Source organism: Scyliorhinus torazame, chromosome 15 (genome assembly GCF_047496885.1).
Source record: "Scyliorhinus torazame isolate Kashiwa2021f chromosome 15, sScyTor2.1, whole genome shotgun sequence".
Taxonomy (NCBI): Eukaryota; Metazoa; Chordata; class Chondrichthyes; order Carcharhiniformes; family Scyliorhinidae; genus Scyliorhinus; species Scyliorhinus torazame.
In genome coordinates, this window is record NC_092721.1 from 51,935,546 (window position 1) to 51,962,818 (window position 27,273).

General features: G+C 47.7%; 1 protein-coding gene across 3 annotated transcripts in view; it reads right to left on the reverse strand.

Annotated features, from left to right (window-relative positions):
* abcc4 (ATP binding cassette subfamily C member 4 (PEL blood group)) overlaps positions 1-27,273 on the reverse strand; it is a 742,685-nt gene that overhangs the window by 105,154 nt on the left and 610,258 nt on the right. The gene's annotated exons all lie outside the window — the stretch shown is intronic.

Sequence of the window (27,273 nt, forward strand, 5' to 3'; positions counted from 1 at the left end):
AATTTCCACATATTACTCATTTAAAAGACTACACTGATTGGAAAAGCTAATATTTAAACGTGTTAATTGTAATTTTATGTTCCTGGAGGGTGGATAGCAAAGTCAGCATTAAGAACACCCATGATTAGATTTAGTACATTACGATAAGCAGCATAAATTGATCCAGGTTAGGTGTATCAACTCCTTTCACAGAAAAACAATTGTTCCGATACTGATGTGCATATTTTTCCTATTTATTGCACCTGGTTTTTCTAGTTGTCCCAGAGAGACTGACGATTTTATGCATATGTGTCAAGTCTGAGCAGTTTTGTGCTGATGACAAGTTAGGTGGCAGTTGAGTGAAGAGAAGCAAAAATTATAAATGTAAGTGGACAAAAATGTGGCAGATAGAATTCAATGTCGGATAGTGCAAGGTTTGAACCTAAAGAAGTTAGATTAGAACATTTCGTAAATGGTAAGCTAGGAACTCAGCAGGATTTTTTTCATTCATTCATGGGATGGGAGCATCGCTGGCAAGGCTAGCATTCATCTCCCGTCCTTAACTTTCCTTGAGAAGGTTGTGGCGAGTTACATTCATGAACCGCTACAGTCCGTGTGATTATAGATACACCCCAGTCATGTTAGGAAGGGGGTTCTAGGCTCTTGACAGTGAAGGAACAGCTATATAGTTCCAAGACAAGATAGTTTGTGGCTCGGGGCCCTCCGTCAACTTGGTCTGCTGCCTTTGTTCTTCTAGCTAGGAAAGCTTGTGGATTTGGAAGGTGCCGTCTGAGGAGGCTTGGCCAGTTGCTGCACTGCGTCATGTAGATGCTGAACAGGTTTAGGATAGTCAGCAGGTTCGTTACTAGTGGTGACCTGCAATGACTTATGATCAGGCGTCAACTATTCACTGCATTTGACTGAGGTGACGGGATATAAAGTTGATTTTCCAAATTCGCCAATGATCCAAAGATAGGTGGCATTGTAAGCAGTTTAGATAGAGACCTCAAATTATAAGTGATAGTAGAATGGGCAAAACTGTAGCAAACCGATTTCAGCGTGGGAAAAAGTGAGCTCTTTATGTTCGGGCCAAAAAGTGTAGAACAGGGTACTTTCTAACTGGTAAAAGTCTGGAAACAATAGATATTTCAGTGCCCATATCATCAAGATGTCACCTATAGAACAGAATTAAAAAAGACAAGGCAGCACGGTAGCACAGTGGTTAGCACAGTTGCTTCACAGCTCCAGGGTCCCAGGTTCGATTCCCAGCTTGGGTCACTGCCTGTGCGGAGTCTGCACGTTCTCCCCGTGTTTGCATGGGTTTCCGCCGGGTGCTCCGGTTTCCTCCCACAATCCAAAGATGTGCAGGTTAGGTGGATTGGCTGTACTAATTTGACCTTAGAGTCCACAAAAAGTTTAGGCGGGGTTACGGGGATAGGGTGGAGGTGTGGGCTTAGGTAGGGTGCTCTTTCCAATAGCCGGTACAGACTCGATGGGCCAAATGGCCTTCTTCTGCACTGTAAATTCTATGATTATTGCCTTTATAGCTAGGATACAAGGGATAGGAGTCATACTTCAGTGACACGGTGGCACAGTGGTTAGCATTACAGCTTCTCAGTGTCAGGGACCCGGGTTCGATTCCGACCTTGAGCGACTGTGCGCGTGGAATTTGCACCTTTCCTCATGTCTGCGTGGGTTTCCTTCGAGTGCTCCAGTTTCCTCCAGTCCAAAAATGTGCAGGTTAGGAGGATTGGCCATGCTAAAACTGCTCCTTAGTGTCCAAATGATTAGGTGGGGTTACTGGGATACGGCCGGGTGTGGGCAAAGGTAGGGTACTCTTTCCTAGGGTCAGTGCAGACTTGATGGGCCAAATGGCTTCCTTCTGCACTGTTGAGATTCTATAATTCTAATTCCCTTGTTAAAACTGTTGTGGAATTGGTTTTCACCAAGTGAAATGCATCCCAAATCACAAAGGTGTAGAAATGAATATGGCCTCGGCTTCTCTCATCAATAACCTTAGATCAATGTCCTTCTACCACTGGAAACAGTTACTCTGTCTTTACTCAATCATGATTTTGACTCACCTGATGAAGGAGCTGCGCTCCAAAAGTTAGTGATTCGAAACAAACCTGTTGGACTTTAACCTGGTGTTGTAAGACTTCTTAGTATGATTTTGAACACCTCGATTCAATCTCCTCTCTGTTCTGACATCAACAAAGCCAGCTTCTCTAGTCTCACCACATTCCTGGTAGCATTCTAGAAAGGTTCCTCCGCAACTTCTCCAAGGCCTTGATATTCTTCCTAAATTGTGGTATCCCGCACTGGGCACAATACTCCAGATGGGGCCTAACAGGGGGGTGATTTCTAAAGACGTTGGGCGTGATCTAACTGAATTTCAACAGAATCTCATGTCGAGCGCGTTTAGCCGGGTATTTCTCGGTACTTGCAGCGCCAAGAAAGACCATGCTATCGAACAGGACTCTGTTACAATCCGGAGCCTCAGCAGGGAATGCCCTGCTGAGGATGTACTTAGTTCCATTTCCTGCACTGTGAAGCTCCACTCACCAGAACTCCTTGGTGCAGGAGGTCAGGATGCCATTATTAAATGGCATACCAATCTCTTGACCCCCCCCCCCCCCCCCGGCACAATTCCCCGAACCCCCCCAAAGCTCCTACTCACCTATAAGGGGGTCCACCCACTTCACATGAGCAATGTCAAGGTGCCACCCTGCCCAGAGGGCAACCACCTGGGGGCCTCTGATCGCATGGAAGAACCCCTCAAGTGCCCCGTTTTTGGGGAACAGTACTGAACAATGCTCACCTAGGGTCTCCGAGGCAAAGACGTTAGATCCCAACGCCTTGGGCAGATCAGTCGAGCTGCATATTCGAGTGAGAGTAGCTACTCACCGGCACGGTGACACAGTTTTTAAGATCTGCTGCCTCACAGCTCCAGGGACCTGGGTTCAATTCCCGCCTCGGATGACTGTCTGCATGGAGTTTGAACTTTCTCCCCATGTCTGCGTGGGTAGCCACCGGATCCTCCGGTTTCCTCCCACAGTCCAAAGATGGGCAGGTTAGGTGGACTGGCTAAATTGCCCCTTCGTGTGCAAAAGGTTAGGTTGGGTTTTGATGATAGGGTGGCGATGTGGGTTTAAGTAGGGTGCACGTTCCAAGAGCTGGTACAAACTTGATGGGCCGAATGGCCTCCTTCTCACAGTAAATTCTATGATAATATGTAGATTTGTCAAATACTAATCCTGCCCACAATGGGCGTGGTTTGGATCGTGAGATATGTGGTGATATACATCACTGTAAGTACACAAAGGGTTAATGAATATACACACCTAGCTAGACACTAGAGGGAACACCAGAGAGATGACACACAGGCAGTCAACCAATAGGTCAGTAAGATAGGACACGACCAATGGGCATTCACTTTACACACAGAGGTGACACTACCACAGCGGGGCATTACACCAACCCATATATAAGGACACTGCACACATGATCTTCCTCTTTCCAGTGGAAACTCTCAGTGAGCACAGATACAGGGTTGATTGAAACACAACACTCCCACCACGTGGATTGTAGCAGACTGGTTAGTCAGTCTGAGTAGCTATAGCAGGATTAACGGTAGCATTCAATCCAAGCAGGAGAATTGTTAATAGTTCAATAAACGTGTTGAAGCTATCTCCAAGTCTGAACCTTCCTTTGTCAGAGTGCACATCAAGGAAGCAGCTTATGCTACGTCAAGAGCACAACAAAAGAAGATCCAGTTAGATCGAGTTGGTTAGATCCCGAAGAGGCCTCTCTCGGCATCTACTGGCCTCGTTGCCCCCCCCCCCCCCCCCCCCCCCCGCCGGTAGATCGCGCCCTAGTGCAACTTCCTTACTTTTGTACGCTATGGCACAATCTAACGGCTGCACCTGAAAAGCAGCTCACCAAAGCGCAGCATGGCCGATAAAAGCCGGGAGACCCCGTTCCCAGGATCTACCCAGCTCCCAACACCTCTTGAAATCCAACGCGACCTTGTGAGATGTTGCGATATAAATTCCGCCCACAATAGTTTTTTGGCAAATCTGCATATTCGAGCGAGACAGTAAGTCTCACTCTACTGTGCAGATCCCCTTCGCCTTGGAGATCTCAGGTGAGCGCTGTTCGGCAAAGAACAAAGAAAAGTACAGCACAGGAACAGGCCCTTCGGCCCTCCAAGCCCGCGCCGGCCATGCTGCCCAACTAAACTACAATCTTCTACACTTCCTGGGTCCGTATCCATCTATTCCCAACCTATTCATGTATTTGTCAAGTTGCCCCTTAAATGTCACTATCGTCCCTGCTTCCAGTACCTCCTCTGGCAGCGAGTTCCAGGCACCCACTACCCTCTGTGTAAAAAACTTGCCTCGTACATCTAATCTAAACCTTGCCCCTCGCACCTTAAACCTATGCCTGAGTAATTGACCCCTCTACCCTGGGGAAAAGCCTCTGACCATCCACTCTGTCTTTGCCCCTCATAATTTTGTAGACCTCTTTCAGGTCGCCCCTCAACCTCCTTCGTTCCAGTGAGAACAAACCGAGTTTATTCAACCGCTCCTCATTGCCAATGCCCTCCATACCAGGCAACATCCTGGTAAATCTCTTCTGCACCCGAACGCCTCCACATCCTTCTGGTAGTGTGGCGACCAGAATTGAACACTATACTCCAAGTGTGGGCTAACTAAGGTTCTATACAGCTGCAACATGACTTGCCAATTCTTATACTCAATGCCCCGGCCAATGAAGGCAAGCATGCCGTATGTCTTCTTGACTACCTTCTCCACCTGTGTTGCCCCTTTCAGTGACCTGTGGGCCTGTACACCTAGATCTCTCTGACTTTCAATACTCTTGAGGGTTCTACCATTCGCTGTATATTCCCTACCTGCATTAGACCTTAAAAATGCATTACCTCACATTTGTCCGGACTAAACTGCCATCTCTCCGCCAAGTCTGCAAACAATCTAAATCCTGCTGTATCCTCCTTCAGTCCTCATCGCTATCCGCAATTCCACCAACCTTTGTGGCGTCTGCAAACTTACTAATCAGACCAGTTACATTTTCCTCCAAATCATTTGTATATACTACGAACAGCAAAGTTCCCAGCACTGATCCCTGCGGAACACCACTAGTCAGAGCCCTCCAATCAGAAAAGCACCCTTCCATTGCTACTCTCTGCCTTCTATGACCTAGCCAGTTCTGTATCCACCTTGCCAGCTCACCCCTGATCCCGTGTGACTTCACCTTTTGTACCAGTCTATCATGAGGGACCTTGTCAAAGGCTTTACTGAAGTCCATATAGACAACATCCACTGCCCTACCTGCATCAATCATCTTTGTGCCTTCTTCGAAAAACTCTATCAAGTTAGTGAGACACGGCCTCCCCTTCACAAAACTATGCTGCCTCTCACTAATACGTCCATTTGCTTCCAAATGGGAGTAGATCCTGTCTCGAAGAATTCTCTCCAGTAATTTCCCTACCACTGACCGGCCTGTAGTTCCCTGGATTATCCTTGCTACCCTTCTTAAACAAAGGAACGACATTGGCTACCCTCCAGTCCTCCGGGACATCACCTGAAGACAGTGAGGATCCAAAGATTTTTGTCAAGGCCTCAGCAATTTCCTCTCTAGCCTCCTTCAGTATTCTGGGGTAGGATCCCATCAGGCCCTGGGGACTTATCTACCTTAATATTTTTCAAGACGCCCAACACCTCATCTTTTTGGATCTCAATGTGACCCAGGCTATCTACACACCCTTCTCCAGACTCAACATCTACCAATTCCTTCTCTTTGGTGAATACTGATGCAAAGTATTCATTTAGTACTTCGCCCATTTCCTCTGTCTCCACACATGGATTCCCTTGCCTATCCTTCAGTGGGCCAACCCTTTCCCTGGCTACCCTCTTGCTTTTTACGTACGTGTACAAAGCCTTGGGATTTTCCTTAGCCCTATTTGCCAATGACTTTTCGTGACCCCTTCTAGCCCTCCTGACTCCTTGCTTACGTTCCTTCCTATTTTCCTTATATCCCACACAGGCTTTGTCAGTTCCCAGCCTTCCAGCCCTGACAAATGCTTCCTTTTTCTTTTTGACAAGGCCTACAATATCTCTCGTTACCCAAGGTACCCGAAATTTGCCGTATTCATCCTTCTTCCTCACAGGAACATGCCGGTCCTGAATTCCTTCCAACTGACACTTGAAAGTCTCCCACATGTCAGATGTTGATTTACCCTCAAGCATCCGCCCCCAATCTAGGTTCTTCAGTTCCCGTCTAATATTGTTATCAATAGCCTTCCCCCAATTTAGCACATTCACCCTAGGACCACTCTTATCCTTGTCCACCAGCACTTTAAAACGTACTGAATTGTGGTCACTGTTCCCGAAATGCTCCCTTACTGAAACTTCTACCACCTGGCCGGGCTCATTCCCCAATACCAGGTCTAGTACAGTCCCTTTCCTAGTTGGTCAGTCTACATATTGTTTTAAGAAGCCCTCCTGGATGCTCCTTACAAACTCTGCCCCGCCTAAGCTCCTAGCTCTAAGTGAGTCCCAGTCAATATTGGGGAAGTTGAATTCTCCCATCATAACAACCCTGTTGTTTTCAAAAATCTTTTCTTTTCCAAAATCTGTCTACCTATCTGCTCCTCGATTTCCCGCTGGCTGTTGGGAGGCCTGTAGTAAACCCCCGACATTGTGACTGCACCCTTCTTATTCCTGATCTCTACCCATATAGCCTCACTGCCCTCTGAGGTGTCCTCCCGTAGTACAGCTGTGATATTCTCCCTAACCAGTAGCGCAACTCCACCACCCCTTTTACATCCCCCTCTATCCCGCCTGAAACATCTAAATCCTGCAATGTTTAGCTGCTAATCCTGTCCTTCCTTCAACCAGGTCTCTGTAATGGCAACAACATCATAGTTCCAAGTACTAATCCAACCTCTACGTTCATCTGCCTTACCTGTAATACTTCTTGCATTAAAACATATGCACTTCAGGCCACCAGACCCGCTGTGTTCAGCAACATCTCCCTGTCTGCTCTGCCTCAGAGCCATACTGGCCCTATTCCCTAGTTCTCCCTCAATGCTTTCACCTTTTGACCTATTGCTCCGGTGCCCACCCCCCTGCCATACTAGTTTAAACCCTCCCGTGTGACACTAGCAAACCTCACGGCCACTGGTCCCTACAAGCGGGAACAGCACTCCAGGGGATTGGAAGCCCTCTGCTTGCCCTTTGGGAATGAAAGTGCCCTGGCACCTTGACAATGGCAACCTGCCATTTTCCCAAGTTTCTTGCCAGCTGGCATGGGCACTGCCAGGATGCCAGGTTGGCAGTGCCAAGGTGCCAGGGCTTCTGCCCATGCGCGATCTGGCCTGGGGTGCCCTACATGGGTGGGAAGTGGAGTGGAGCAGCGAGCGGTTCTCCACAATGTTGAAAACGGGGCTATGTGCAGCCTCGGCCGAGCGTTCCCTGTTGAGGGCCCTTCTACATTGCGAGTCGTGTTGAATAGCCATGTGTTTCTCGGCACTGCGAGCGCCAGGAAACACGTGGCTAAATGCGCTTGCTCTGGGACTTTGTTCCTATTTGGTTGAATCGAGCCCTATAGCTCTGTTTAAAAGCCAAAGATCATGGTTGCTTTCTTAACATGCTTTATAAATTGTCCAGTCACGTTCAAAGATTTTTGTACATGCACCACCACTCCGCATCTCATTTACAATTGAACCATTTAGTTTATCAAAATCTTTCCTTTTAAAATCCATCACTTTACACTTTGATGTGTTGAATTGCATCTGCCTTGTATCTGCTCATTTCATCAGTCTGTCTGTGGCCTCCTGAAGTCTGCTATTAGTCTCTGGAGCTGATACCGAGTGCTCAAATCCATTTCACACATGACCCTTACTGCTATCAGATAGGGACGAGACTTGTTTATTCACATTTGTTACAGAGACAGAAAGCTGAATTTGAATCCAGGTCTCAGAGATGTAAGGTCAGCTTACTGTAGCCATCTAGTCCTTCATTTTACTCCCACCCAAACATGATTTATTATTATGGGTTGTTCCACTAATCTAATACTTGTCAAGTTTATTTATACTTTTACAGAAATATTGCTGAAAATATTCATTTTTAAAACAGTTCCCCACCATCGCCCCTCAGTTCCCATGGAACTTTTAAAAATAAATTTAATGTATCCAATTCATTTTTTTCCCAATTAAGGGGTAATTTAGCATCGCCAATTTACCTACCCTGCACATCTTTGGTTTGTGAGGGTGAAACCCACACAGACACGGGAGAATGTGCAAACTCCACACGGACTGTGACAGCATTTTAATATTACATAGAAAATGCCACTTTCGTAGCTTAAATAGGAGTTGCATAATTTAAATTTATACTTCATACTTGCTTCGCCAAGTAGTTTACAAAACCAAGCTCAGTTCATGCTGGTATGATCATTAATAACTAAAAATATCTTTTAAAAAAGTCATTCTGGAAGTGACTGTAAAACAGATTGCCAAAGTTCCTTTCAACGGTGTTTTTTCTGGGTTCTGTGTAGCTCAGTACCATTCACACAAGCAGGGCGGTTTCTAATTTATTTTTAGTAGTAGGCTTTTGCACTTCCAATAATTCACTAGAAGATAGGTGCACATTTGCATGTTTTGCCGTTTTAGGTCAATGCACAGGGTGACACTACCTTGGCATATAAAAGTTGCATAAAGTTTACACAACAAAAGGAACAGGCCATTCATGCCCTCAAACTTTTCCCCCATTCAATTAGATCAAAGCTGATTCATATCTTAACTCCCATCTCTACCTGCCTTGGTTCTAACACATTCCCAACAAAAATCTGTCAATCTAAGTTGTGAAACCTTCAACTGATTTAGCTCCAACAGCCTGATAGGTTTAGTGTTCCAGATTTCCATTCCCCTTTGTGTAAGGACATCACTCCCAAATATGGGGACATGGTAGTGAGTTGGTAATGTCACTGGACTAGTTATCCAGATAATGGTTTGAATCCCATCACGGCAGCTGGTGGGATTTAAATTAATTTTATTAATCTGTAATTGAAAGCTAGTCTTAATAATGGTGACCATGAAACTAAAATTGATTGTCATAATACTTCAAGGAAGGAAATCTGCCTTCCTTATCTGGTCTGGTCTACATGTGACTCCAGACACACAGCAATGTGGTTGACTCTCAACTGCCCTCAGAAATGTTCAAGGACAGTTAAGGATGGCTAGCAAATAATGGCCTTGCTTGTGACACACAATTTCCGTGAAATAATAGATTAAAAACCAAAGGCCTGGCTCTAATTTTAAGGTCTCGGCTGAGCTGGCTTCGCCACCAGAAAAAATGACCTCTCTACTCTACCAATTCCTTTAATCATCCTGAACACCTCAATTAAATCATCCCTTCATTTTCCACATTCAGCAATACAAGCTTAGTCAATGAAACTCCGCCTCCATCATTTTAACCATATTAGTTTAGGTATATTTCTGGTACCCCCTCCGAGGTGAACGTATGAATCCTGAGGTGCAGTGCCCAGAACTGAACAGTTAGGTTCACTGAGTTCACTGTTTATTTACTTTTGAATCAAATCACCCTTTCTATAATTGAAAGGTGATACAGATTCCAATTTGTAGCCACCTGAGTTGGCCACTTCCCGACTTAAAATGGAGAACCGCAAAGGCTGAAGGGAAATTCAGCCAACACAGGCAAAGACTAGCAAATACAGAAATCATGTGTATTGGAACCTGTAAGGAACCAGACAGCACTGAAACCAGCAGCCATCTGCATAGTAATACAGCAGCCATCTGCATAGTAATGAGCGATTCCAGGGCACAGTTGAGGTGAATAAAGCCAAGCCAGACTCCTCGGCGCCAGCAGGAGCCAAGACAAAGGAAGACCAACAGACATTTAGGGAATCAGGGAATTTAGGGAATTCCCAACGATCAGGGAACGACTCCAGGATTGGAGAAATCGATCCAAGTGATCGGAAAGTAGTCCAATCACTTGGAACCAGGTACGGGGTCCGCCCCGAAGAGCGGGAAGCCCCTGGGGACTATAAAGTAAAGCCCCCAAGTTCAAATCGTTCTTCTTTGGCAGGGTCACTCAGCAGCTTGAACCAACCCTTGACAGTGACCTGCCTCGCTGCCGCCAACCAAGTAAGTCTCAAGTCAATGCTCGCTACAAGATAGGCGCTCCTAGCTACCAGTCCATACCAGCTTTTGAATCCTGCAGACTCAGGACCTGAACAAAAGGCCATTTGTTCCACTGACCTGGTGTGCCAGTCCGAAGCTAAGTATAGGCCTTTTAGTGATAGGAATAGCCTAGAAAGTAGAGTTTATGCATGAGTAGTGATTTACTGTGTATAATGAATGTGCTTTGATTTGAATCTTACTAATTGGTGTGTTGAGGTATTGATCATTACTTGAACTTGAACCTTGTGGCGGTATCATAAAGATACCTGGCGACTCTAGAGCAAAGGTTAAACAGAGCAAATTACGATTCAAGTAATACATTAGTATTACTACCCACCCTAGTAGCCACATTAGTAAGCCACCCTAGTAGCCACATTAGTAAGCATTGCTCAGGTCAAGGAGACACAGCCTGAGTGAGTGAGACACAAACAGAGTGAGAATTTGGTAATTTGGTGCAGTGAGGTAACCAGGAAAGGTAAGTGGTTAATCTAATTTTGCTGATTTTCAGTTAAAAGTGCAGTGTATATTAGTGTCTGATTGGCTGAAGCTGCCACCACCCTAATTGCTGAGAGGCAGTTATCTGGCAGTCACCTGAGGCCTGTTAAGGGGCACAAAGGTACACATTGTATTCTTCTCTTTGAAGTTTTAGTATGAGTCATCCTAAAGTCTGTATCAAAGACAGACAGAAAGCGCACATTAGTAAGCATTGCGCAGGTCAAGGAGACACAGCCTGAGTGAGTGAGACACAGACAGAGTGAGAATTTGGTAATTTGGTGCAGTGAGGTAATTCAGTGAAGAGTGGGAGAAGGTGCTTTTTCCCGACTGTTTTGTTCTCTTTCTTCGGGCCTAATTTCGGGAGCCGTTCGGAGGTGGAGGAGCAGTCTCTGTGAGTATAAAAATCTAACGGTACCTTCCTGTTTTCCAGTTTTTGTTTTTTTCCAAAAGTGACGTCAGAGGGAAGCTGTGATCTGATTGGCTGATAGCAAATCTGCCCCAAATTAAAAAAAAACACAGCTAAACTCGTAAACTTAAATTAAATTAATTAATTAGTGATGGCTGGTCAGATGATGTGCTTGAGCTGCTTGATGTGGGAGCTGGCAGATCCCATTGCGAGCTGCAGTGACCACATCTGCAGTAAGTGTTGGCTGCTCGAAGAGCTCCGGCTCAGAGTTGATGAGCTGGAGTCTGAGCTTCAAACACTGAGGCACATCCGGGAGGGGGAAGACTTACCTGGACACTGTGTTTCAGGAGGCAGTCACACCTGTCAGAGTAAGTAGTTTGAATCCTGCCAGTGGCCAGGGACAGCAGGGTGTGACTGCAAGTCAGGCAGGTAAAGGGAACCAGCAGTCAGGAACTCAGGAGCCTCAGCCCTTGACCCTGTCCAACAGGTATGAGGCACTTGCTCCCTGTGTGGATGGCGAACAGGGCTGCAGGAAGGATGAGTCAGCTGACTAAGGCACCATGGTTCAGCAGGCCATTCAAGGGGAGGGAGTAAATAGGCAAGTTGTAGTTGTAGAGGATTCTATTATCAGGGGGATAGATAGTATCCTTTGTGAGCAGGATAAAGAGTCCTGCATGGTATGTTGCCTGCCCGGTGCTAGGGTGCTCTGACCGGCTTGAAAGGATACTGGAGAGGGAGGGGGAGGATCCAGTTGTTGTGGTCCATGTCGGTACCAACAACATAGGCAAGTCTAGGAAAGAGGACCTGTTTAGGGATTATAAAGAGCTAGGATTCAAATTAAAAAACAGGTCCTCAAGGGTCATAATCTCCGGATTACTGCCCGAGCCACGTGCAAATTGGCAGAGGGAGGCAAGAATAAGGGAAGTTAACACGTGGCTGAAAGAGTGGTGTGGGAAAGAGGGGTTCCTTTTCATGGGACACTGGCATCAGTTTTGGGACAGGGGGGACCTATACCGTTGGGATGGTCTCCACCTGAACCGAGCTGGGACCAGTGTTCTGTCGAAAAGAGTAAATAGGGTGGTCAATAGGACTTTAAACTAAAGATTGGGGGGAAGGGAAAGGGAACCAAGAGGTGAAGTAATCAGTGGGAAGCGTAGCTGCTTAGGAATACAAAAAAGCACGAAAAGACAAAACTCAGGAGAGGTTACGATAGTCCCCATCTCACAAAATATGACACAGTGTATGGAAAGGCTCAGTAAACCAAGGTCCACTACACTAAGAAAACAAAAAGGGACGGTCAATAGAGAATTAAAGGTGCTATATTTAAATGCGCGCAGTGTACGGAACAAGGTAGATGAGCTTGTGGCCCAGATCGTGACTGGCAGGTATGATGTGGTAGGCATCACAGAGACATGATTGCAGGGGGTTCAGGACTGGCATTTAAACATCCAGGGATTCACAACCTATCGAAAAGACAGAGAGGTGGGCAGAGGGGGCGGGGTTGCCTTGTTAATTAGGAATGAAATTAAATCAATAGCACTAAACGACATAGGGTCAGATGATGTGGAGTCTGTGTGGGTAGAGTTGAGGAACCACAAAGGCAAAAAAACCATAATGGGAGTTATGTACAGGCCTTCTAACAGTGGTCAGGACCGGGGGCACAAAATGCACCACGAAATAGAAAGTGCATGTCAGAAAGGCAAGGTCACAGTGATCATGGGGGACTTCAATATGCAGGTGGACTGGGTAAATAATGCTGCCAGTGGACCCAAGGAAAGGGAATTAATTGAATGTTTACAGGAGGGCTTTTTGGAACAGCTTGTGATGGAGCCCACGAGGGAACAGGCCATTCTGGACTTAGTGTTATGTAATGAGCTAGACTTGATTAAAGATCTTAAAGTAAGGGAGCACTTAGGAGGCAGTGATCATAATATGGTAGAATTCAATCTCCAATTTGAAAGAAAGAAGGTAGAATCAGATGTAAAGGTGTTACAGTTAAATAAAGGTAACTACAGGGGCATGAGGGAGGAACTGACGAAAATCGACTGGGAGCAGAGCCTAGTGGGAAAGACAGTAGAACAGCAATGGCAGGAGTTTCTGGGAGTAATTGAGGACACAGTACAGAGGTTCATCCCAAAGAAAAGAAAGGTTATCAGAGGGGGGATTAGGCAGCCATGGCTGACAAAGGAAGTTAGGGAATGCATCAAAGCAAAAGAGAAAGCCTATAATGTGGCAAAGAGTAGTGGGAAGTCAGAAGATTGGGAAGGCTACAAAAACAAACAGAGGATAACAAAGAGAGAAATAAGGAAAGAGAGGATCAAATATGAAGGTAGGCTAGCCAGTAACATTAGGAATGATAGTAAAAGTTTCTTTAAATACATTAAAAACAAACGGGATGCAAAAGTTGACATTGGGCCGCTCCAAAATGACGCTGGTAATTTTGTGATGGGAGATAAGGAAATAGCTGAGGAACTAAATAAGTACTTTGCGTCAGTCTTCACAGTAGAAGACATGAGTAATATCCCAACAATTCCGGAGAGTCAGGGGGCAGAGTTGAATATGGTAGCCATCACAAAGGAGAAAGTGCTAGAGAAACTAAGAGGTCTAAAAATTGATAAATCTCCGGGCCCAGATGGACTACATCCTAGAGTTCTAAAGGAGATAGCTGAAGAAATAGTGGAGGCGTTAGTTATGATCTTTCAAAAGTCACTGGAGTCAGGGAAAGTCCCAGAGGATTGGAAAATCGCTGTTGTAACCCCCCTATTCAAGAAGGGAACAAGGAAAAAGATGGAAAATTATAGGCCAATTAGCCTAACCTCGGTTGTTGGCAAGATTCTAGAATCCATTGTTAAGGATGAGATTTCTAAATTCTTGGAAGTGCAGGGTCAGATTAGGACAAGTCAGCATGGATTTAGTAAGGGGAGGTCGTGTCTGACAAACCTGTTAGAGTTCTTTGAAGAGATAACAAATAGGTTAGACCAAGGAGAGCCAATGGATGTTATCTATCTTGACTTCCAAAAGGCCTTTGATAAGGTGCCTCACGGGAGACTGCTGAGTAAAATAAGGGCCCATGGTATTCGAGGCAAGGTACTAACATGGATTGACGATTGGCTGTCAGGCAGAAGGCAGAGAGTTGGGATAAAAGGTTCTTTTTCGGAATGGCAACCGGTGACGAGTGGTGTCCCGCAGGGTTCAGTGTTGGGGCCACAGCTGTTCTCTTTATATATTAACGATCTAGATGACGGGACTGGGGGCATTCTGGCTAAGTTTGCCGATGATACAAAGATAGGTGGAGGGGCAGGTAGTATTGAGGAGGTGGGGAGGCTGCAGAAAGATTTAGACAGTTTAGGAGAGTGGTCCAAGAAACGGCTGATGAAATTCAACGTGGGCAAGTGCGAGGTCTTGCACTTTGGAAAAAAGAATAGAGGCATGGACTATTTTCTAAACGGTGACAAAATTCATAATGCTGAAGTGCAAAGGGACTTGCGAGTCCTAGTCCAGGATTCTCTAAAGGTAAACTTGCAGGTTGAGTCCGTAATTAAGAAAGCAAATGCAATGTTGTCATTCATCTCAAGAGGCTTGGAATATAAAAGCAGGGATGTACTTCTGAAGCTTTATAAAGCATTAGTTAGGCCCCATTTCGAATACGGTGAGCAATTTTGGGCCCCACACCTCAGGAAGGACATACTGGCACTGGAGCGGGTCCAGCAGAGATTCACACGGATGATCCCAGGAATGGTAGGCCTAACATACGATGAACGTCTGAGGATCCTGGGATTATATTCATTGGAGTTTAGGAGGTTGAGGGGAGATCTAATAGAAACTTACAAGATAATGAATGGCTTAGATAGGGTGGATGTCGGGAAGTTGTTTCCATTAGCAGGGGAGACTAGGACCCGGGGGCCCAGCCTTAGAATAAAAGGGAGTCACTTTAGAACAGAGATGAGGAGAAATTTCTTCAGCCAGAGAGTGGTGGGTCTGTGGAATTCATTGCCACAGAGGGCGGTGGAGGCCAGGACGTTGAGTGTCTTTAAGACAGGAGTTGATAAATTCTTGATTTCTCGAGGAATTAAGGGCTATGGAGAGAGAGCGGGTAAATGGAGTTGAAATTAGCCATGATTGAATGGTGGAGTGGACTCGATGGGCCGAATGGCCTTACTTCCGCTCCTATGTCTTATGGTCTTAATCCCAGTTTATTCAATCTCTCCTGATGGTTCTGCCATTTATTTTACAGCTCCCACCTGAATTGGGTCGACCAATTTGGTAAATGGAACCGTCAGGAGCATAGACACACACAGAGATCTGGGAGTGCGGGTCCACAGATCCTTAAACGTGGCAGCACAGGTGTAAATGGTGGTAAAGGAGCATATGGCATGCTTGCCTTCATCGGATGGGGCATCGAGCATAAAACTTCGCAAATTATATTACAGTTACGTAGAATGTTGGTTAGGCTACATTTGGAACACCGTGTCCAATTCTGGTCACCACACTACCCGAAAGTTGTGGAGGTTTTGGAGAGAGTACAGAAAAGGTTTATCAGGTTGTTGCCTGGTAAGGAAGGTATTAGCTATGAGGAAAGATTGAATTAACTGGGATTATTCTCCCTTGATATTAATAATAATCTTTATTCTTGTTACAAGTAGGCTTACATTAACACTGCAACAAAGTTGCTGTGAAACTCTCCTAGTCGCCACACTTTGTCGCCTGTTCGGGTACACGGAGGGAGAATTCAGAATGTCCAATTCACCTAACAAGCATGTCTTTCGGGACTTGTGGGAGGAAACCGGAGCACCCGGAGGAAACCCATGCACACAAGGGGACAACGTGCAGATTCCATACAGACAGTGACCCAAGAGGGAATTGAACCTGGGACCCTGACGCTGTGAAGCAACTGTGCTAACCACAGTGCTGCCGTACCGCCCATTTGTTACTGGTCTTATTTTGCTTTCAGTTAAGAGCGCACATGCTCTGGGCACATCTTTTGTTACTGTATCTTTTCTTGCCCCATTGTCATTGAGTGTGGCAGTATCCTGAAGAGCACCAGCACTGGATGCCAACCCATTCCTTGGGTCTCACTTGCTCTTGATCCTCAGGGCGACGATCTTCCCAGATATGTGCCAATAGGCTTCATGCTTGGCAGTTAACTGTCAGTCACCTTGTGCATGGCAATGTCTCTACCAATCAGAATCTACTTAACAACTAATCAGCACTTTCTTCTACACAGTATAAATTGTTGCTTTCCCCTTACATTGGTATTCTTGAGATGAGATGACCTGATGAGTTTAAGCCAAAAAGGTTCGACATTTTTTTTTCCAGTAATACTCAAGTTCTGTACTACCAAATGACTAGTTATGTTAAACATTTAGAAAGTACTGTATCCAATTCGTGGGAACCACATTTTAGAAAGGATGTATTAATTGAGGATGCACAGATTTACTAGAATGGTATGAAGGAGGAGGGATCTCAGTTATGTGAAGAGAATGGGGAAGCTGGAGTTATTCTCCTTAGAGCAGAGAATGCCAAGAGGAGATTCAATAGAGATGTTCTAAATCATGAATAATTTTGATAAATTAAATAAGCCTAAACCGATTCTAGTGGTAGAACGATGGTCAGAGGAAAGATTATCAAACACTAGAAATGTGATGTGCAAAAATGAAATTCCTTATTTTGAAACAATGGGAAAAAAGTCTCAAAGATGATTTGAACAAGGTCAACCATTCGGAGGATGCAGATCGGCTTTTATCTATTAAGCAATATCTAAAATGTATATGCTGTTAGCTATCCAAGTACAAGCATGGTTAGTGGAAATGGGTATCAGCTAAAAAAAAAGTACAGAATATAGATAGGGCAGCACGGTGGTGCAGTGGCTAGCACTGCTGCCTCACATTGTCGAGGATCTGGGTTCGATCTCAGCCCTAGGTCACTGTTCGTGTGGACTTTGCACATTCTCCCAGTGTCTGCGGGGGTCTCACCCCACAACCCAAAAAGATGAGCATGGTCGGTGGGTTGGCCACGCTAAATTGCCCCTTTATTGGAAAAAAATTGGATATTTAAATTTATAAAAAAAAGGATACAGAATATAGATACTTATCAAACCACCCAAAAAACGTTTTCATACAAATTAACAAATAATTTTAGATATTTTGCCATCTGATAGAATACTTCTCCAGCACAATATGTCACACCCTTTTAAAAAAAAACAGACAATAAGGAAAGTTCTTTTTCACCCAATTTAGTTTATTTTTAACAGAAATACTTCACTTTATACTTTTGATAAAATAGTTTGTGCTTTACAACACAAGAATTAATGTAGGCCTATTGCATTATCAAAGCTCAACAGTCTTGAGATTTGATAATTGAATAGACCCGAACTCATTCTCGAGTTTCTTGGAACTACAATCAAACTACAATCTGGCCAAACTGGCACACCCATCTCATTCTGTGCTTGTTTACCCCTGAAATATTTAGTTAAGCAAAGATCAACCAATCAGATCTTTAAATAATTAATGATTACCTAAACGGAGGTCAGCCAACACAATAGTTGCAGTTACAGCATGCCACTGATAAGACTGTACTTGGCCTCTATTAGCACAGAAACAATCTATTTCCAAGATTTAGACATGGTCTCAAGCAAGTCCTTGCCATTCTCGAGAGGATCATATTATAGTGATATGTCCTTCTTTCCAATTAAATATGATGAATCTTTAAGTCAGTTAATATATGCCTATATTGTCTTACATGCACAAAATTAAATTTTAACATTAATAGCAATTTCCAGGTAACAACTCAACTTCTTGACAGGACATGCATAAGAGTATGTAGTTAACAAATTCCAGGGAGGCGAAGGTACAAAGAGGAAAAGTGAAACTAAACTTATCTGAAGTATTCACTAAACATAAGTCTTCTTTTATATCCAAGGGAAACCTTACCTGTCAACCCCTGACAAGGAAACCTGAACAGCCAAAATGAACTTGTTCATAATCCTCATAACATTGAAATTAAAAGTAACTTTAGATAAAAGAGCATTCAGACATGGGGCAGACAATGCAACTATATCGAGCACAAAAAATGATTCCTGACTAAGTAGTGATTATAGAAAGGTATGGTGTCTTAGTTCAGCGAGTGGAGTTTCCTGCACTAATCCCTGAAAGCAGCATTTTTTAAAAATGGGATCACATTTGCAAAATGCGGAAATCGCTTCAAATTGCTTTCTAAGACCAAAATCCTTAAATCAACTGTTCACCAGCAGCTGTTGGGAGAGGAAGACATTGTACTCGGACAATGGAAAGAACTTAAGTCTATGTAAAATCCTCTTTCAATCCAAAAGGTCATGGACTCCAGTGAGTAGCACCATTGTACACAACTGAAGCACAGAGAAAATGCAGAAACAAAAGGAACACCACATTAGGTTTAAACACTGGTGTCTGTAGTAACATTCCTGCATCATAAGGGGGGCGGGGGGGAATGTACTCTCTCACTTTGAGTCTGAAAATATAGAATATAAAATGTTTTGTTTCACACATTTCTTTCAACATTAGAAATGTATCCTCAATCATAACACGGCTCATGTCTCAATTTGTGGTTTTAGCAAAACTTTTTATAAATATCTGCCGGCCACCATGATGCAGTGAAAACTAGGTCCTCCCTCGTCAAAGCAAATTGAACATTCATTTTTATAATATCTTTACAACATAGTTTACCTCCTGAACACCGCACAGTCATATCTCCCAGCTGGACACACAGAATAACTATCGGAAACTGGAACATTGGCTGAATTCTTACACCACATATTACCATAGTCCAGGAATATGAAGCCAAATGCTGCCCAGTCTCAGCAGAGTGCAGAGCTCAAACACAGCAGTTTCCTGGGCTGCAAATTTCTCTAGTCCTGCAAACCGTTGAGATCTCAACAGATCTCTAATTTTGCCCACTTGTGCTTTCACAATTTTTGTTCTTTTGATATTGAAGCCATGCCTTCAGTAGCCCTAAAACTTAGCTTTTTAAAAAAAATAATTTTTATTGAGGTTTTCACAAAATATCAACAACAGAATGAAAAAGGAACCCAATAGAATTAAATACAGAACAAAATAAAACAACCCCCGTGCCCCCCTCCCCCCTGTACATAAATAATAAATTAACACCCCGAATTAACACAAAGCAAACATAGCAAATATATACACCCCCTTGTCGTGTTGGGTGTTCTGCTATACAAACGAACCAACACGGTTGTAGATGGTACAACGCTGTTTTATTATTCTTGATAACAACTACTGTATACCTCTGGTTGTGGTTCGTACTTTACCAGTTAACCTGTGGACCCAGCCCTTGCACTATCTTAGAGAGGCACTCAGCACATGGTGTATGTCTGAGTGGCACGCTGTGAGCTCTGTGCTCTGAGCTATCTCCTGCTGGAATGAGCGGGAACTGTGGTGTTCCCCGTTTTATAGTGTGCGTGCTCTCACTGGTGATTGGCTGTGATGTTGCGTGTGTGTTGATTGGTCCGTCTACCTGTCCATCAGTATGTGTGTGTGTTTGCACCATGATAGGTTTATATGAATATCATGACATCCTCCCTTTTTACAAGAATATGTGCTTATATGGTAATAAATATTGGTGTGTACTGAGTGCAGCTGAACATGTGTGAGCAATATCTACAACATGTACATGAGGTTAAACTATATACATAGGAAGGTGTCAGGTGCAACATAGCAACGAGGTTGTACCATAAACAAAACGAGTGCAATCATCAAATATCGAAAGAGAACTCCTGGAACGACAAAACAGAGAAATACATTAACATTGTTGCATAACAATACAGTGAGTCCAATGTGCAAACAGGCTCCTAAGTCCAGCCTAGTAGGTGGGCGACGAATTCGGGTTGACCGCCTCAAGGGTGGGTCAGGATCCACCGGCTGAGGAATGGGCCTGGCCACGGGCGATAGAGGAATAGGCATAGTGGCAGGAAGCTCCACAAAGTCGACATCAGGGACAACAGGAGGGCATGGCACCGGTGTATGATCACGTAGCGAGCGCGGAAGCAGCCGAAGGGCCCGCCGATTACGCCGGTGAATGGAGCCATCAGGCATGCGAACCAGGAACGAGCGGGGAGCCACGCGGCAGAGAACTTCGCCAGTTGCCGACTAGCCACCCTCTGGTAGGTGTATGCGGACGTTGTCTCCAGGCGCCAAGGCACGATGATCAGTTGCCCGAGTGTCATGTGCCACCTTCTGCTGAGCGCGCTGCTGTCGCATCCTTTGCAGTACTGGAGCATGGTCGGGTTTAGGAACATGAATGGACGGTACAGTGGTCCTGAGGGCGTGACCCATCAACAGCTGGGCTGGTGAGAGGCCTGTGGACAGTGGGGCTGAGCAATAGGCCAGCAGGGCTAAACAGAAATCAGATCCGGCATCAGCAGCCTTGCAGCGGAGCCGCTTCACGATATGGACACCCTTTTCCGCCTTGCCATTTGACTGGGGATGCAGAGGGCTGGACATCACGTGTGTGAAGCCATACGAAGCGGCAAAAGAAGACCATTCTTGGCTCGCAAAACAGGGCCCATTGTCCGACCTGACAGTAAGCGGAATGCCATGGCGAGCGAAGGTTTCCTTGCATGCTCTGATTACAGCTGATGTCAAATCATGCAGGCGTATGACCTCCGGATAATTTGAAAAATAGTCAATTATGATGACGTAGTCCCTGCCGAGCGCATGAAAAAGGTCCACACCCACCTTCGCCCAGGGGGAAGTTACCAACTCATGGGGCTGAAGCGTCTCAGGGGGTTGCGCCGGCTGAAACCTTTTGCAGGTGGGGCAGTTGAGCACCATGTTGGCGATGTCGTCGCTGATGCCCGGCCAGTATACAGCTTCTCGGGCCCTCCGCCTGCACTTCTCAACCCCGAGATGGCCTTCGTGTAATTGTTCGAGGACCAGCCTGTGCATGCTGTGTGGAATCACAATCCGGTCCAAATTTAGGAGGACACAGTCAATGACGGCCAAGTCGTCCCGGACATTGTAGAATTGTGGGCACTGTCCTTTGAGCCACCCTCCCGTCATGTGGCGCATTACACGTTCTAGAAGGGGGTCAGCCGCAGTCTCCCGGCGAATACGGGCCAGACTTGCATCATTAGCTGGCAGATTGGCCGATGTGAAGGCCACATGTGCTTCGACCTGTCAGACGAACCCCCCCGATTCGGGCGGTGTGCTCATTGCTCTGGACAGGGCATCCGCGATGATGAGGTCCTTTCCCGGGGTGTAGACCAGTTGGAAGTCGTACCTCCGGAGCTTGAGCAGAATGCGCTGGAGGCGAGTGGTCATCTCATTCAGGCCCTTGTGTATGATGCTGACCAGGGGGCGATTGTCGGTTACCACGGTGAACTGAGGGAGACCATACACATAGTCGTGGAATTTATCTATGCCGGTTAACAAACGCAGGCACGCATTCTCAATCTGCGCATAGTGCTGTTCTGTGGGGGTCATGGCCCGCGAGGCATAGGCGACCAGGGCCCATGATGCAGTGTCGTCCCGTTGCAGGAGTACCGCCCCAATGCCGGACTGGCTGGCATCAGTCGAGGTCTTTGTATCTCGAGTAGTGTCGAAGAACGCCAATGCCGGGGCTGTGGTGAGCTTGATCTTGAGCTCCTCCCATTCCTTCTGGTGTGCGGGCAACCACTGGAACTCCGTAGTCTTCTTCATTAGGTGGCGAAGAGCCGTTGTGTGGGAGGCAACGTTGGGAATGAACTTCCCCAGGAAGTTGACCATCCCGAGAAAGCGTAGCACTGCCTTCTTGTTTGCCGGCTGTGGCATGGCTGTAATAGCTGTCACTTTGTCTGCATCCGGACGCACCCCTGACCGGGATATGTGGTCACCCAGAAACTTTAGCTCAGTTTGGCCAAAAGAACACTTGGCTCGGTTGAGGCGCAGGCCGTGTTCTCGTATCCGAGCAAAGACGCGCTGGAGACGACTAATGTGCTCCTGTGGTATGGTGGACCAGATGATGACGTCGTCAACATAGACGCGCACCCCTTCGTTGCCCTCCATCATCTGTTCCATGATTCGATGAAACCTCGGATGCCGAGATGATGCCAAACGGCATCCTATTGTAGCAGTACCTGCGAAAGGGAGTGTTGAAGGTGCACAGCTTCCTGCTGGACTGATCCAGTTGAATCTGCCCAAAACCCTTTGAGGCATCAAGCTTTGCAAAAATTTTAGCCCGGGCCATTTCGCTTGTGATCTCTTCCCGTTTGGGTATGGGGTAGTGTTCCCTCATGATGTTATTGTTCAGGTCTTTCGGGTCGATGCAGATCCGGAGTTCGCCAGAGGGCTTTTTTACGCACACCATGGAGCTGACCCATGGCGTGGGCTCCGTGACCCGGGAAAGCACTCCTTGGTCCTGGAGATCCTGCAGCTGCTGCGTGAGGCGGTCCTTGAGTGGTGCTGGGACTCTACGAGATGCATGAATGACCGGGGTGGCGTCCGGTTTGAGCCGTATTCTGTAAGTGTAGGGCAGTGTGCCCATGCCTTCGAAAGCCTCCTGGTTGTGGGCGAGGAGTGAGCGGAGCTGTGCCCTAAAGTATGCATCGGGGAAATCAGACGTGCCTTCTGGAGACAGAGTGTGTACCCGCTGAACGAGCTGGAGAACCTTGCACGCCTGTGCGCCTAGCAGGGAGTCCTTTGACTATCTCAAAAGACAGTGTGGCTGTGTATGAATTGTGTGTAACCTCGAGCTGGCAGGATCCCATGGCTGGGATAACATTACCGTTGTAATCGACCAACTGACAGCGGGATGGCCGAATCGGTGGTTTGACCTTCAAGGCGTAGAAGGCTGACCATGCAATGAGATTGGCGGAGGCACCAGTGTCTAAACGGAATGTGATTGGTGATCGGTTGACCGTTAGGGTGACACACCATTCATCACCTGGATTGACGCTGTGCACTGGCATCGGCTGGTGGGTCCTACTTGGGGACATCCGATTTCTGTCAATTATCGCAAGGCGGAAGGCTTCCCGGTCGTCGGTATCACCGGTCTGTACGTCGTCAGGGTATGACTCGGTGTATGGAGGCTGAATGGCCTGCACGTCCCTGCGAGGCTGGCAGAATTGGGGAGCGTTGGCAGGTTGAGCTGCTCGACAGCAGGCAGCGTAGTGGCCCATCTTGCCACAGCGGAGGAATTGTCGATTTTTCGCTGGACATTGCCGCTTTAAATGTGCGGATCCACAGTTGTCGCACGTCGTGACGTCATGGCGTTCGTTGCACTACCGCGCATGCGCAGTTCGGTCGTGTGTAGAGCGCGCTGGCGCGTCATGTCCCTCTGCGTCGACGTCTCTTTTGGCGCGTAGAAGCGCGGGAGGCCGCCGAAAGCGCGCGATATGGCCGCCCTCGTCCGGGCCGCGGGCCGGGAGGAACTCGATGGAGTGGACCCGCTCGGCCTTGTGGGATCCCTGCCGTGCCGATTCGGCCGCCTGGAATTGGGAGTACCGGCTGGTCGCGTTTTCGTGGAGGACGCAGGTTTCGATGGCGGTGGCTAGGGTGAGGCCCTTTATTTTAAGGAGCTGCTGGCGTAGGGTGCCCGAGGTGACTCCAAAAACTATCTGGTCCCGAATCATGGAATCGGAGGTGGCCTCATAGCCGCAGGACTGCGCGAGGATACGGAGGTGTGTCAAAAAAGATTGAAAAGGCTCATCCTTACCCTGCAGCCGCTGCTGGAAGAGGTACCTCTCGAAGCTCTCATTCACTTTGACGCTGAAGTGTTGCTCAAGTTTTAGAAGGACTGTCTTGTACTTCGTCTTGTCCTTGCCTTCCGCGAATGCCAGGGAGCTGTAGATGTGGATGGCGTGTTGCTCTGCCGTGGAGAGGAGGAGGGCGATCTTCCTGGTGTCCGATGCATTCTCCCTGTCTGTGGCTTCCAGGAAGAGCTGGAAGCGCTATTTCAACAGCTTCCCGTTGACGCCGAGGTTTCCAGCGATTTGGAGCGGCTGCGGCGGGCTGATGGTATCCATGGCGCAGGATGGCGGATCGCTGAAGATGTGCAGGTAGGTCTCACAGTTGCTGGGTTCCAATCCTGGTACTATGTCATGTTGGATGTTCCACTATCCAAACGAACCAACACGGTTGTAGATGGTACAACTCTATTATTCTTGATAACATCTACTGTATACTTCTGGCTGTGGTTCGTACTTTACCAGTTAACCTGTGGACCCAGCCCTTGCACTATCTTAGAGAGGCACTCAGCACATGGTGTATGTCTGAGTGGCACGCTGTGAGCTCTGTGCTCTGAGCTATCTCCTGCTGGAATGAGCGGGAACTGTGGTGTTCCCCGTTTTATAGTGCATGTGCTCTCACTGGTGATTGGCTGTGATGTTGCGTGTGTGTTGATTGGTCCGTTGATCTGTCCATCAGTGTGTTTGTGTTTGCACCTGATATGTTTATATGAATATCATGACACCCCTCAGATCCCCCAGTGTAAACAAACAAAAATAAAATAGAACCCTGCTGACCATTGTCTACCGTTCTGCCAGGAAGTCTAGGAATGGTTGCCACCGCCTAAAGAACCCTTGTACCGATCCCCTTAAGGCAAATTTCACCTTCTCCAATTTAATAAACCCCGCCATATCGTTGATCCAGGATTCCACGCTTGGGGGCCTCGCATCCTTCCACTGAAGAAGAATCCTTCGCTGGGCTACCAGGGACGCAAAGGCCAGAATTCCGGCCTCTTTCGCCTCCTGCACTCCCGGCTCCCCTGCAACCCCAAATATTGCGGGCCCCCAGCCCGGTTTGACCCTGGATCCTACCACCCTCGACACCGTCCTCACTACGCCCTTCCAAAATTCCTCCAGCGCTGGGCATACCCAGAACATATTGGTGTAGTTTGCGGGGCTCCCTGAGCACCTAACACACCTGTCCTCACCCCCAAAAAAACGGCTCATCCTTGTCCTGGTTATGTGTGCCCTGTGCAGCACCTTAAACTGTATGAGGCTGAGCCTCGCGCACGAAGAGGAAGAGTTCACCCTCCCAAGGGTATCTGCCCACGTCCCCTCCTCGATCCCCTCTCCCAACTCCTCCTCCCACTTACCTTTCAACTCCACCACCGAGGCCTTCTCCTGCATCACCTGGTAGGTATCCGAGATCTTCCCCTCTCCAACCCACCCCCGCGAGAGCACCCTGTCCTGTGCTGTGCCTGGCAAACGCCCTTACCTGTAAATATCTAAAGGTGTTCCCCGGGAGAAGCCCATACTTCTCCTCCAGCTCACTCAGGCTCGCAAACTTCCCATCCACAAACAGGTCCCCCAACCTTCTTATCCCTGCCCTGTGCCACCCCGAAAACCCTCCATCTATTCTCCCTGGGACAAACCGGTGGTTCCCCCGTATTGGGGTCCACACCGAGGCCCCAACTTCCCCCCCGTGACGCCTCCACTGCTCTCAGATTTTGAGGGTAGCCGCCACTACCGGGCTCGTGGTATACCTCATTGGAGGGAGCGGCAGCGCCTCCAGACTCGTACCCTCACAAGACGCCGTCTCCAGCCTCTTCCATGCAGCCCCCTACCCTCCATCACCCACTTGCGCACCATCGGCCCATTAGCGGCCCAGTAGTACCCACAGAGGTTGGGCAGTGCCAGCCCCCCCCCATTCCTACTCCGCTCCAGGAATACCCTTTTCACCTTCGGAGACCCTCGCGCCCACACAAACCCCGTTATGCTCCTGTTGACCCGCCGAAAGAAGGCCTTCGGGATAAAAATGGGGAGGCACTGGAACAGGAACAAAAACCTTGTGGGCACCATCCTCTTAACTGACTGTACCCTACCCGCCAGGGACAGCGGCAACGCGTCCCACCTCTTGAACTCCTCCTCCATTTGCTCCACCAGCCTAGTGAAATTAAGTCTATGCAGGGCCCCCCACCTCCTGGCCACCTGGACCCCCAAACACCTGAAGCTCCTCTCCACCCTTTTTAGTGGGAGCTTGCCAATCCCCCTTTCCTGGTCCCCTGGGTGAACCACGAAAAACTCGCTCTTCCCCATGTTGAGCTTGTACCCTGAGAAATCCCCGAACTCCTGGAGGATCCTCATTACCTCCGGCATTTCCCCCACCGGGTCCGCAACATACAGCAGCAAGTCGTCCGCATAGAGCGACACCCTATGCTCCTCCCCACCCGCACCAACCCCCTCCAGTTCCTCGACTCCCTCAGTGCCATAGCCAGGGGTTCAATCGCCAGTGCGAAGAGCAGGGAGGACAGGGGACACCTCTGCCTCATCCCTCGATGCAACCGAACGTACTCAGACCTCCTCTTGTTCGTGGCCACACTCGCCATCGGGACCTCGTACAACAGCCTCACCTACCGAGCAAATCCCTCCTCAAACTCGAACCTCTTCAGCACCTCCCACAAGTACCCCCACTCTACCCTATCGAAGGCCTTCTCAGCGTCCATTGCCACCACTATCTCCGCCTCCCCCTCCCTCGCCGGCATCATAATAACGTTCAGGAGCCTCCGCACATTCGCATTCAACTGCCTCCCCTTCACGAACCCCGTCTGGTCTTCGTGGATCACCTGCGGCACACAATCCTCAATTCTCGTGGCTAAGACCTTCGCCAGCACCTTGGCATCTACGCTTAACAATGAAATCGGCCTGTAAGACCCACACTGCAGGGGATCCTTGTCCCACTCCAGGATCAAGGAGATCAGTGCCCGGGACATCGTCGGGGCCAAAGCCCCCCCCCTCCCTTGCCTCATTGAAGGTCCTAACTTGCAACGGTCCCAACAGGTCCACATATTTCTTGTAGAATTCGACCGGGAAACCGTCCGGCCCCGGTGCCTTCCCCGCCTGCATGCTCCCTATCCCTTTGGTCAGCTCCTCCAGCCCAATCGGGGCCCCCAATCCCGCCACCAGTCCCTCCTCCACCTTCGGAAACCTCAATTGATCCAGCAAGCGGCACATCCCTCCCTCCTCCAGTGGGGGCTCGGACCGATACAGTACCTCATAAAAGTCCCTGAAGACCCCATTGATGCCAACCCCACTCCGCACCACACTCCCTCCCCTCCCCTATCCTTAACTCCCCCGATCTCCCTAGCTGTGTCCCGCTTCTGAAGCTGATGCGCCAGCATCCGACTTGCCTTTTCCCCATACTCATAAATCGTCCCCTGGGCCTTCCTCCACTGCGCCTCCGCCTTCCTGATGGTCAAC